The sequence below is a fragment of the Balaenoptera physalus genome (genome assembly GCF_965194825.1).
Source record: "Balaenoptera physalus genome assembly, chromosome: Y".
Lineage (NCBI taxonomy): Eukaryota > Metazoa > Chordata > Mammalia > Artiodactyla > Balaenopteridae > Balaenoptera > Balaenoptera physalus.
This window is the reverse complement of record NC_138904.1, coordinates 4015642-4028169: the sequence shown is the minus strand read 5'-3', so window position 1 is coordinate 4028169 and position 12528 is coordinate 4015642. Positions and strand designations below refer to the sequence as shown.

The 12528-nt window shown below is 42.0% G+C and overlaps 1 protein-coding gene across 7 annotated transcripts in view; it reads left to right on the top strand.

Moving 5' to 3' along the window:
• The window catches only part of LOC309653429 (neuroligin-4, X-linked), a 581567-nt gene that overhangs the window by 293683 nt on the left and 275356 nt on the right, over positions 1-12528 (top strand). Inside the window, exon 1 of one of the 7 annotated variants that reach the window (XM_082448094.1) lies at positions 9371-12327. The exons of the other annotated variants lie outside the window; for them this stretch is intronic. The gene's annotated coding sequence lies outside the window, so the exon portion shown is untranslated. Of the gene's footprint in view, positions 1-9370; positions 12328-12528 lie in introns of those variants that run through there. 7 annotated transcript variants of the gene reach the window in all.

Below are 12528 nucleotides of genomic sequence, written 5' to 3'. Positions count from 1 at the left end.
AGGGACAGGTGCTTCCTGGAAACCAGTACCATAAGGTCTAGCTCGGGCTGAGGAGCGCAAGTGGGCAAGTGACCTTGGACTACTCCTCTTACCCCCTCCTGCGCCCTCAGCCTGCGTGATGTCAGCTTTATCCAACTATAGAAGGTCCTGTCCTGTGCAAGACGTTTCCCTGCACATTGGTCCAGAGCTGCCCAGCCTCTGAGTGGATGCGGCTCTTTTCCATCGTGCAGAAAATCCTTCTGTGACCCTTTCATATCAGATGGAGAAAACAAAGTCATTCCGGCCCATGTAGTCATGCTTTAGGAAACCAAACATCTTCTTTTCACCCAGGGATGAATCGGTATTATTTTACTCCTTGCATTTTGTGAATCTGGATGGATAAGAAAAATATATGCCGTGTCTCATGACATTTTTCTACGGGTGATAACAACTTGGAAGCAGTGGAGTGTTGATTCTAGAGATTTTTTTTTTTTCCTGCTGTTTGTTCTGGTCTGGTTAATATGCATGGAAGAAAATACAAATTATTTAGCACTGACTTATCTGTAATTAAGTCTTCGAAATGAACTATGATATTTAGCTGATATATTTTCTTCTCAGTTACTTAGAAAATTTAAGCCTTCCTTGGGGAATGGTTAGTCTTTCACTTGTCCTTTTAATGGTAATTGATTGGCTTGTTCAAATTATGCTGTTCTGGGAAGAAGGTTAACAGAATCTGGCAAGGTAATAAGCAAATGGCGTCCGATGAACGAAGAGCACTCTGTCCTGGATACGTGTCCTGATTAATTTCTCACCTTCCCAAAGTTGCAGGTTCATCCTGAGGGTAAACTTGCAAATGGGAAATACATCCGCTACAGAGTTTAAATTTCCTAACAGGTGTTCCTTTGCTCTCTTTTGCTGCTGGTATTTACATGGAGTCTTTTATAATCCATAGTTAATTAAAAGTCTCAACTAATTTAATTCTTTCGATATTGTAAGTTATATTTTTAAAGTATTTAAACCAAGTACTTGCTCAAAAAGCAATGAATGAGGGTAAATTGAGGCTGAACGTGGAATCATGGTCATTTGTTATTTTATGCTTGGAAACGTCAGATTATCGTTGGAGCATTTTACTGAAACCAATCCCAGTAGTGATCGTTGTTTACTGTAGCTTAATCTTCTCAGGTATTTTGAAATCATTACCATTTCAGTGGTCAAGTCTTTGAACCCGTCTCTGAAATGATGTGACGTGAACCATTTAAAAATTTTTTTGAAAGGCGTAAAGTAGCACAGAATGAGTGAGGATCCAGGGATATCTGACCAGAATTGAACTGATTTGAGGATAAAGTCCATTTCATTGCATTGCCTTTCAAAGTACAGAGACGACAGTGGAAGTCATTTTCCACGGTGGCGCCATCTTGTTCTTGCACAGCTGAAGATCAATGAATTGATCTTCTATCTTCAGAATAAATTGGAATAATTCTTTTTCATGTTGAAATGGCTAAACTGCTTTGGAAAGAAACATCAAAATGATGTGATGTTTCAGGACTTAGGGAGACCACTCTAAAGCCCTGATGCTGTAGACTTTCTCAGAAATGTTTTCCGCTAGCTGCTGGTTGAGAATCTTTCTGCAGGTTCTTTCTAAGGGCCCCTCTGTTGGGAGATGCAATGTCAGTCTTTCACATCTGAAAGGCACCCTCCTGAAGCCTCGCCGCTACATCTGCTTTATTTTTCTCAGCCAGTCTTCTTGAAGGAAGAAGAAGTCAAAATGCATTTTCCTCACTTTCCACTCTTTTTGCAATCTATTAATTTCCTACTGCCACTGTAACTGGTGATCTCCAGCTTAATGGTTTGACACACAGGACACATTATTAACAAATTCAGTTCTGGAGGTCAGATGTCTGGGGCAAAGACCAATGTCAGCAGGGTTGGTTCCTTCTGGAAGGAGTAGGGGCGGATCCATTGTGTTGCCTTCTCTCATTTCTAGCGTACCTTGGTTCACGGTCCCACATCCCATCACCACCTCTCTCTGCTTCAGTTCTCACATCTCCTTCTCTGACTCTGACCCCTGCCCCCTCCTTTGAAGGACCTTGTAATTCCACTGGGCTTGCCCAGATAACCCAGGGGCGTATCCCCATCTCAAGACCCTTAATTTAATCCCATCTGCACAGTCCATGTAAAGTTCTCTGCCAGGGAAGGTTGTATGTTCTCAGGGATTCTGGAAAGTCAGAAGCAGATGACTTTGGAGGGCATTGTTGAACCCGCCACACTTAGCAGGCTATGATCCTGTGAGTGCCAGGAGATACATCTCACCTGTCACCTTCATGGACCTCTACACCATCCATCTCCTTCATTGGCATGCTCTCTCCTCCATCTCTCTCTCTTTTTTATTTTTTGGCTGTGCCCTGCGGCATGCGGGATCTTAACTCCCCGAGCAGGGATCGAACCTACAGCGCCCCCTGCATTGGAAGCTCGGAGTCCTAAGCACTGGACTGCCGGGGAAGTCCCCTCTCCTCCATCTCTTTGACAACATTCTTGTTTCTCGTTTTCCCCCCTTCCTAGCATCCTCTTCACTTCCTTTCTTCCCCACGCCCCTTCCTTCTTCTTTGCTCCTCTCCCTTTGGAATCTCGCCCTCTGCCCTTGATGGAGGCCGTGTGTACAAGATCCTCACACGTGTGAACAAAGACTGGAGGCCTTTGGTAACTTGACCTCAGGCTCCCCTCTCTACGCCATCTCTGACATCCCTCCCCATACACTCTGTCCCAGGCATGTCATACCATTCAGAACCTTCCAGACCCAGCCCTGTTCCATTTCAAACCTCCATGTCTCTTGCAGGGATGCCCCGCTTTCCTCCCTCAGCTGACCGTTCTTGCAGCTGCAAAAATTCAGTCCAACCTTCTGATTCCATTTGCACCTGACATCGCTTCTCAGGGAAGCCTTGCTCCTCCCCTAAAATCCATTACTGAAGAGAGCATCTCCGTGATAATGGGGTCCCCCTGCCTCTTTAATGTCTCACTTCTCTCCTAGACTAAAAATCTAAGTATTGGAAATATTTTATATTGCTCTAACCCTCACCTCATCTGACACAGTGTCCCCTACACAGTGAAAACTTATTGATCAAATTAATGTTATGATAAAATAGTAGCGGCGAAGACCGTGTGTAGAGGTAATCTCACTGCGCTGCCGTCAATCTCTTACACTTTTATGTATTTGTATTAGTTCCGTAGTACGTGTGTCTATGTAAATTATAATAGATTATTGAAGAAGTCACGATCCCCTTGAGAGTTCTTTGTGCCGCCTGCTGAAATTGAGCAAGTCTCTACGGAGTTGTCAAAAGAGGGCAGGTGTTCACATGACCTGAGCGTTCCTCATTCCCCACGGGTTCGTCCTCACGTTCCTGAGCGCTATCGATGCCGCAAGGGAGCTGAGAATTATGTTCCATCCTGAGCTCAGCGAGTGATCCTTGCTGTCACTCCAAGGGAATGAGGCAAAATATCGGTGTCTCCTGAGGCAACAGTGTTTTCCTCCAAGAACGCGTTGCCTTCACTTTACTTAAAGAAAAATGTCGGCCAGGGTGGTGGAAATGAACGGATAACCTTGTGCTGGTGGATACGACTCTGCTCCAGGGAAGATTACTAAAGAGTCATATTTTCAACATAACATCGAGAGATGAAAGTGAACTTTAAAAAAAAAGAAATGCTGTCAGCAGTTTAGACCTTCTGAAGGTCATGTGGAGAATTGCTTAACTGGAGTTATTGCAGCTATGAGCAGTAACTTTTTCTTTTTTGAGGAATGGCCTAGCCAAAGATTCTTTTTCTTAACCCAGTTCTGCTGCTAACTTTCTTTTTATAAATAGTAAACAGACATGTCCGATGTTAATGACAATAAACGGACACATTACATTGGAACACGTTCATCTTAATTTGTATCCTGGTGTGGTTTTTTGTTTGTTTGTTTATAAATTTATTTATTTATTATTATTATTATTTTTGGGTGCGTTGGGTCTTCGTTGCTGCACGCGGGCTTTCTCTAGTTGCTGTGAGCGGTGGCTTCTCTTGTTGCAGAGCATGGGTTCTAGACACGCGTGCTTCAGCAGTTGTGGCACGCGGGCTCAGTAGTTGTGGCTCGAGGGCTCTAGAGCGCAGGCTCAGTAGTTGTGGTGCACGGGCTTAGTTGCTCCATGGCATGTGGGATCTTCCCGGACCAAGGCTCGAACCCGTGTCCCCTGCATTGGCAGGCGTATTCTTAACCGCTGCACTACCAGGGAAGTCCCTGGTGTAGTTTTGTAAAGGAAGGTTTAGTTGAGGCCTCTCCCATGTGGAAATTCACGTAGTCCTTTTGTTCTCTCGAAGGGCTCTTGTTTTAATTTCTAAACTGAACTTATTTCCTAAAGCTACGCATTTTTTTTGAGCTGAGTATTATTATTATTATTATTCCCATTTTACAGATAAGGGAGTTGAGGCCCAGAGACGTTAATTAACTTCCCCAAGGGCACACAGCTAGATGTTGTTAATCAACTTGCCCAAGGACACACAGCACACAGTGGTAGAGCCAGGATTGGAATTAAAGCTACACATTTAAATTTCTAAGACAAAAGGAGCTAAATTTACTTAAAACTTGAAGGGCTCTTACTGTCCGGACATTAACTTATCAGTCATTTCCTACATGCTCTTAAAAACGTAGCTGCTGGGCTTCCCTGGTGGCGCAGTGGTTAAGAATCCGCCTGCCAAGGCAGGGGACACGGGTTCGCGCCCTGGTCCAGGAAGATCCCACATGCCGCGGAGCAACTAAGCCCGTGCACCACAACTACTGAGCCTGCGCTCTAGAGCCCGCGAGCCACAACTACTGAGACCGTGAGCCACAACTACTGAAGCCCACGTGCCTAGAGCCCGTGCTCCGCAGCAAGAGAAGCCACTGCAATGAGAAGCCCGCTCGCCGCAACTAGAGAAAGCCCACGTGCAGCAACGAAGACCCAACGCAGCCAAAAATAAATAAATAAAATAAATAAATTTATTTATTTATTAAAAAAAAAAAAAGAAAAGGTAGCTGCCTTCAGCATGGTAACTATTAGATGACAGGGAGTAATAAGGAAATGTCTCTGGGAAGGAAGAAAGGATCAAAGGGAGACCACATCCCAGCCCTGTACGGCAGGAACAAGCCACCTCTTTCTCCATCTTCTTTTTTGCCCACGACATGAACCCGAGCTTTGCTCGTGTCTCTGTGATTTGCAATTGCTTTTCAGTCCTGAGAGAGAAGCACTTGCTCCCTCCAGCTGACAGATCTGAGAGGTCGGGCTTCAAGTGCCCAGTGGTCATGACGGATAAACCTGCCATCAGTGGCAGCCCTGTAATAGGGTGTGAACCCAACTCGGGTCACATTGGGACATTACAGTCAGAGCAGCCTCGTCCACTTATGAGACCAAGGCGCCCCCTCATGCACACCACGCGATTGCTCTCCTCGCATTGGAATGCCACAAAATGTATACAAGGAGCAACATTCTAAATTTTAGCCTACTATCATGGTTTTAAAAAATGAGTTACTCTGAGCCCTTGACACTCACAGGAGATGGTTGACATTTAGGATACTCCAGTCCCATGTGTCTGGAATGATCTTGATGGTAAGATGACATGACCTGAAGCCTTATCCATTACCCTTGAGTTTATTAATACTTTGTAACCTTGGTGAACAAAATCTGCCTTTTTCCCTTGTCATGCTATAATCAGTGGTTTGGTGTCTTTTAGTTTTTAGTCTGTGGGAGCTTTCTTAGCTCAGGACTTCAAAAGATTGAGTTGATGTTCTGTCTTTGCCAGTCCCATGGAATTTAGGTTTCCGCCATTTTACCTGAGTTAGTAAACTATTTTAGCACGTGTGCGTGTGTGTGCACACACACACACCTACAAAGATGAATACATGCTTAGCATTTCTATATTTTACCCTTTTTTAGAAAAAGTCATTGAAGGAGTGTTGTCTTCCCGAGCTCTTTTGGACTCAACGCTTGATGTGCAATCATGTGCACCATGGTTCTGATGGTGGCCACCACTACATTGCAATACTTTATTTCATATAAATGAGTCAGTGCCCACTAGAATAATTTTACATGCATGTGTTGCTTGACAGTTTTCAAACTTGCCTTCATAGTCATGGTTTTATTGGATTCTGGCAACAGGTTAGGCTGGCATATCTTGTCCATTTTCCAGGAGTAGATCCTGAGGTGTAAGGGCTTGAAATGGTTGCTGGAAAAAAGTCACCGTGGGCTCCTTTGCAGTGATTATCTTGTCCATTGTGTACAGAAGGATCCTAGGAGATGGTGCCTTCCCACAGGGAGTTGAGAGTGACAAAATCAATATATTAATGCAGATAGGAATCCACCTGTATTCGCAGTAAAACGTATTGTGATACTTAGTCTAGTATCAGAACTCAGTCGGTGAACATGATCACATTTAATCACGCTAAGTTATGTCATATAAGCAAGATGGGCTAACTGCCCTTCTTAAGATGTTTTTCAACATGGAATTCTGGTAATGTATCCTCATCTGTACCCCAGCCATTGGTTTTGGAGTCACAAGTTTTCTGCATTTGTGTGACCAAAAGATGGGCATGCGTGCTTTATTGCAGACGGGCACAGAATCCACAGTAATATCTGAGAACACATAGGGAGACATCTAAGATTTACCTATCTCCATGAAACCATCTGAATTCTGTCAGCCTCAGTCATCTTCCCACCTTTTAAATGCTGGGTGTATGAAATTTAAAAGATGCCTCCTGGTGTTCTTTACAAAGTTCTGGAGTTCCTACTATCAACCAGCAAATTTTTCGTGTTCAAAGGACATGATTCTGCCTGCGTTGTCTGCTGTGATTTGACCATTGACTAGAATTATTCATAAATCTTGACCACACATCAAGGTATTATGCTTGTGTCATCAAAAATGCTGATAAACAGAGTATTATTTTTTTAATTTATTTTTTATTGAAATATAGTTGAATTACAATGTTGTGTTAACTACTGCTATACAGCAAAGTGATTCTGTTATACATTTACATACATTCTTTTCCATTATGGTTTATCACAGGATGTTGAATATAGTTCCCTGTGCTCTACAGTAGGACCTTGTTGTTTATCCATCCTATATATACCAGTTTGCATCTGCTAACCCCAAACCCCCACTCCATCCCTCCCCCACCCCTCCTTCCCCTTGGCAACCACAAGTCTGTTCTCTATGTCCATGAGTCTGTTTCTGTTTCATAGGTAGGTTCATTTGTGTCATATTTTAGATTCCACATATAAGCAATGTCATATGGTATTTGTCTTTCTGTGTCTGACTTGCTTCACTTAGTATTGATAATCTCTAGTTGCATCCATGTTGCTGCAAATGGCATTATTTCATTCCTTTTCATGGCTGAGTAATATTCCATTGTATATTTGTACCACATCTTCTTTATCCATTCACCTGTCGATGGACATTTAGGTTGTTTCCATGTCTTGGCTATTGTAAATAGTGCTGCTGTGAACATAGGGGTGCATGTATCTTTTTGAATTAGAGTTTTGTCTGGATATATGCCCAGGAGTGGGATTGCTGGATCATATGGTAGTTCTATTTTTAGTTTTCTAAGGAACCTCTGTACTGCTCTCCATAATGGCTGCACCAACTTACATTCCCACCAACAGTGCAGGAGGGTTCCAAATAGGTTATTTATTTAAATGAATCATATAAGGGGAAGTGTTTGCCCCCATATCATCATTTCCCCTTGGACTTTGCCACCCTAGCATTCTGCCTCCTGAATTTAGCCTTCTCTCTTTGGGTTATCAGTCATAGCAGAGGCTAACAATTACATAGCTCTTCCTCTGTGCTAGGACCTATTCCAAGTGCTTTTTTTTTTTTTATAAATTTATTTATTTATTTTTGGCTGTGTTGGGTTTTCGTTGCTGTGCACAGGCTTTCTCTCGTTGCAGTGAGCGGGGGCTACCCTTTGTTGAGGTGCGTGGGCTTCTCGTCGCAGTGGCTTCTCTTGTTGTGGAGCACGGGCTCTAGGCACGCAGGCTTCAGTAGCTGTGGCACGCGGGCTCAGTAGTTGTGGCTCACGGGCTCTAGAGCACAGGCTCAGTAGTTGTGGCTCACGGGCTTAGTTGCTCCGTGGCATGTGGGATCTTCCCGGACCAGGGCTCGAACCCGTGTCCCCTGCATTGGCAGGCGGATTCTTAACCACTGCGCTACCAGGGAAGTCCCTGGATATTGTATTTTCTAGAGATATAAATGAGATTCTGACTCAATTTTTTTAAAAAAAATTATGGAAGTATAGTTGATTTACAGTGTTGGGCCAATCTCTGCTGTCCAGCAAAGGGATTCAGTTATACACATATATATTCTTTTTCATATTCTTTTCCATGATGGTTTATCCCAGGAGATTGGATATAGTTCCCAGTCCTTCCCTACCCCTCCCCCCGCCTTGGCAACCACCAGTCTGTTCTCTATGTTTATGCTGACTCAATTTTTGATTAAAGACCCCTGGGCTGAGTGAAAACACTCATGGCCATTATGAACCCTTTACAAGTAAAATGAACAGGAGAAGATACAGCTTGTGATCTTGAATTGATTGGATGACAAAGATGGCAGAAAGTGAGGAAATTCATTGAGGAAACGTCAGAGCTCAATGTTGGCAAATGTATTTTGATGAGCATCTAACATGCCTACCCTCATTCCTGATTCCAGATAATTTGTCTGTGTAAATTTTCACTTTTAGTCCTATTTCTTACGTTCTTTGAGGTTGGTTTTATTTTCCCCATTTAAAAAACATATTTTTATCGGAGTATAGTTGATTTACAATGTTTGCTTAATACCAGGTATACAGCAAAGTGATTTATATATACATATATCCACTCTTTTATTTTTTTAAGATTCTTTTCCCGTATAGGCCGTTGCAGAGTATTGAGTAGAGTTCCCTGTGCTCTACAGTAGGTCCTCATTAGTTATCTATTCTATATATAGTAGTGTGTATATGTCCATCCTGATCTCCCGATTTATCCCTCCTCCCCATCGTTTGGTAACCATAAGTTTGTTTTCTACATCTGTGACTCTATTTCTATTTTGTAAATAAGTTCATTCATTTGTACCCTTTTTTTTTAGATTCCATATATAAGCGATATCATATGTTATTTGTCTTTCTCTGGCTGACTTACTTCACTCAGTATGACCATCTCTGGGTCCATCCATGTTTCTGCAGATGTCCTATTTCTTACTTATTTAAAAATTGTTTTAATCTTTTTTTAAAATTTTGTTTGGCCATGTGGCACGCGAGATCTTAGTTCCCAGACCAGGGATCGAACCTGTGTCCCCTGCAGTGAAAGCACAGAGTCTTAACCACTGGACCTCCAGGGAATTCCCTTTTTTTTTTTTTTTTTTTCTTTTTTCTTAGAGGCATCTTTGCCAGATAAAAATGAAGAAAAGAAATTAAATGCTTTAGGATTTGATATGTACATGAAAAACATTACATCAAGCTATTTATTCAATGACTTTGGAAAGCATTTAATTCAGTGTAATGAACTCTATTTCATGGAGTGTGCATTCTCCCTACTTCAAGGTGGTGTAATACCACCTAATTTGTTTTTTATTGAAGTATAGTTGCTGTACAATATTATGTAAGTTACAGGTGTACAACATAATGATTCACAGTTTTAAAGGTTATACTCCATTTATAGTTTTTATAAAACTTTGGGTATATTCCACGTGTTGTGCAATATATCCTTGTAGCTTATTTTATACCTAAGAGTTTGTTCCTCTTACCCCCCTCCCCCTATCTTGCTCCTTCCCCCCTCCCCTCTCCTCACTGGGAACCACTAGGTTATTCTGTATATCTGTGAGTCTGCTTCCTTTCTGTTGTATTCACTAGTTTGTTAATACTACCTAATTGTATGCCACCCTGCCATTTATATGCCGTTTATATTAAATCCAGGTCCTTGTATAGTGGTATTTTTCTCAGAGTAAGAAAGATAAATGACTTCCTTGGATGGTGCAGAATTTGGATTGAACACACGTATTGTTTTTAATCCAAGTTAGATTGAACGCAAGCATTTTTTAACCTCTTTTAAAACTCTAAGCTCCGTTGATCTTCTGTTAGACCAGAGGTTTCCATCCATGTGGCAAAGTACTGTTTTTCCCCCTGCTGCCAAGGAAATAGAAGATGTTTATTTGGAGAATTGAATGCAAGAGAGAAGGACCCAGGGACTTCAGAATTAGTGGAGTGAGGACTGTCCCCAGACAGAACAACTAGGGAATTACGTGCATTCTGCATCCCAGTGGCAAGGGGTATCCTACTGCCCCCTACTTCCCTCCCAAGTTGAAAGCCCCTAGGCTTGTCCAAACACGTATGGGAGGCACCTTTTTATGGGGAAACTGAATGAGCAGTGAAAAGAATTCCATAAACAGCATTTGAAAGCCATTTGAGTAACTTGCTTTTTCACTGTATAGAAGTCCACCTGCTGAGGACCACAACCTACTGACGCAGAGCTTGTTCATCGATGAGAAAAGATAGCCTTACATCCTAGATATTTTAGGGTAGCTTCCAATAAGAGAGTCTTAAAAAAAAATGGACAACGGAAAAAAGTTATCTGGAGGAAACATACACAGCACCAAGTAGAAACGTAAAAAAAGAAAACAACCCTCTCATCTATAACTTGTGGGAGATATGCTAAAATACAAATCCTTTAAAAAAGTGGGACTCCTTTGAAAAAGTAACATAATAGCCAAATTAAAAAAAAAAAATGGAGCCAGACATAAATATGAAGATATTTCCTATGGATAAAACCTGATGGAAAAAAAAGGAAAGAAAGAAAATTAAGTCTCAATCTAGGAATTCATCATCCAAACAGTGGTTCCAGCAAAGGGTGACAAAGAATAAAAGGGGCAGAAAAGACTTGTAAATAATCTTCATTTTCCCCCCATCATTGAAAGATATAAGCTTTCACACTTACGTGGCACATTGGATGCCCAGCGTGAGAATGAAATGAAATTCACGCCCGAAGCACACTGCTGTGAAATTTCAGAACAGCAGCTACACGGAGAAGATCCTAAGAGATTGGGATCCTCAGAGCAGTTGGAAGGGCAAGTAAAAAAAGAGAAAAAACCCCGAATAATCAGTAGTTAGAATGCCACAGGCCCTTCAAAGTCTTTCCCAAAGATTCAACGACAGAAACTTCCAGAACCCCAGATAGAACTGATTTCCGACTTAGAACTCCACTCTGAACCAAACTATGCATGTGAGGTCAGAGTCTAGAATTTGAACTCGTGCATGGTCTCCAAAGATCGACTTTTCATTGTCTTTTTTCTCAGAAGGCCGTGTGATAATGTGTTCCTTCAAATAGCAGAATACATAGTGAATGGAAATGGTTTCCAAGAAACAATGGACTTCACAGAAAATAGCCAGAGGAACTGAGTCCCCAATGAATTCCGGGGGGAGACTGGGACACAAAAGGATGCTCCAGAGAGACATCAAGGAAAAAAAATAAAGGAAATGAAGCATTTGATCCCGTGGAGACCGTCCTTGAGATGAGCATTAAGAAAAATGAAGAGTAGATTCACAGAAAGTGTGAAAGTGAAACTCTGAGGCTGTAATTGTCTCCAGTTAAAACAGGTGATTCAAAAAAGAAGATTTTTGTTAGCGTACAGAGCTTGGTTCAAGAGTGACCATTAATTGCACGGTTACAACGGTGTTTGTACTAGAAAATGAGATAAGCAAAAGTGTTGGAACTGTATCGGGAAATTTAGAGGCAAATAGGTTGGATCATCTCTAGATAGTATCTAAAAAAGACTTGTCCAGAAAAAGGAGCAAACTGTTTAGAACTACGATGGGGCATATTTTGAGAAGTAAAGCTGAGACACCTGAAAGTCTTTCCCTCCTGAGGTAGCCATGGTGATGGGGGAGCGGGTGGACCTTGGGGGAGGAATTTGCTGTTTGATGCTATTGTTGCTGCTGAAATAATACTTATAGTTTGGCTTTGAAGACAGCATACGAGTCTTTCCTTGTTGAAACGAAATTTTTCTAAAGGAAAAATAAAATAAAATAAGACCCAAATTTCCCAGGGTGTGTAGGTGGATACCCTTTTCTAAAGCATCGTTTGGCCAATCGGGCGACCCATTAGAATCACCTGGAGGATTTGATAAATACCAACACCTGTGCCTCGACCCGCCCCCAGCCCGGAGACGCTGACAGACGCGGTCTGGAGTGCAGCCTGAGTAGTGGGATTTTTCACTTCTCCCCAAGGATTCTAATCAACAGCCACCTTTAAGAACCAGGGACCTACAGTAACACAGATTCCTGCCTCTTTGAAAATCCCATCCACGGTTCCCTTCACCGAGGTAAGGCGCTTTCCCTTAAAAGATAAAATGAGGATATAACCTGAGCAAACTTCATCACTCAGTTGTTTTTTATTCCTTATTATCGGATGTGTTCTTTATAGAAAGGCAGTCACTGCTGAAAAATGACCTAATGCTTCTCTCAAAAAGCCTTTCATTTTTCCGGTTGTTTTCTTTTTTCTTTTTTCTTTTTTAAACTGAAGT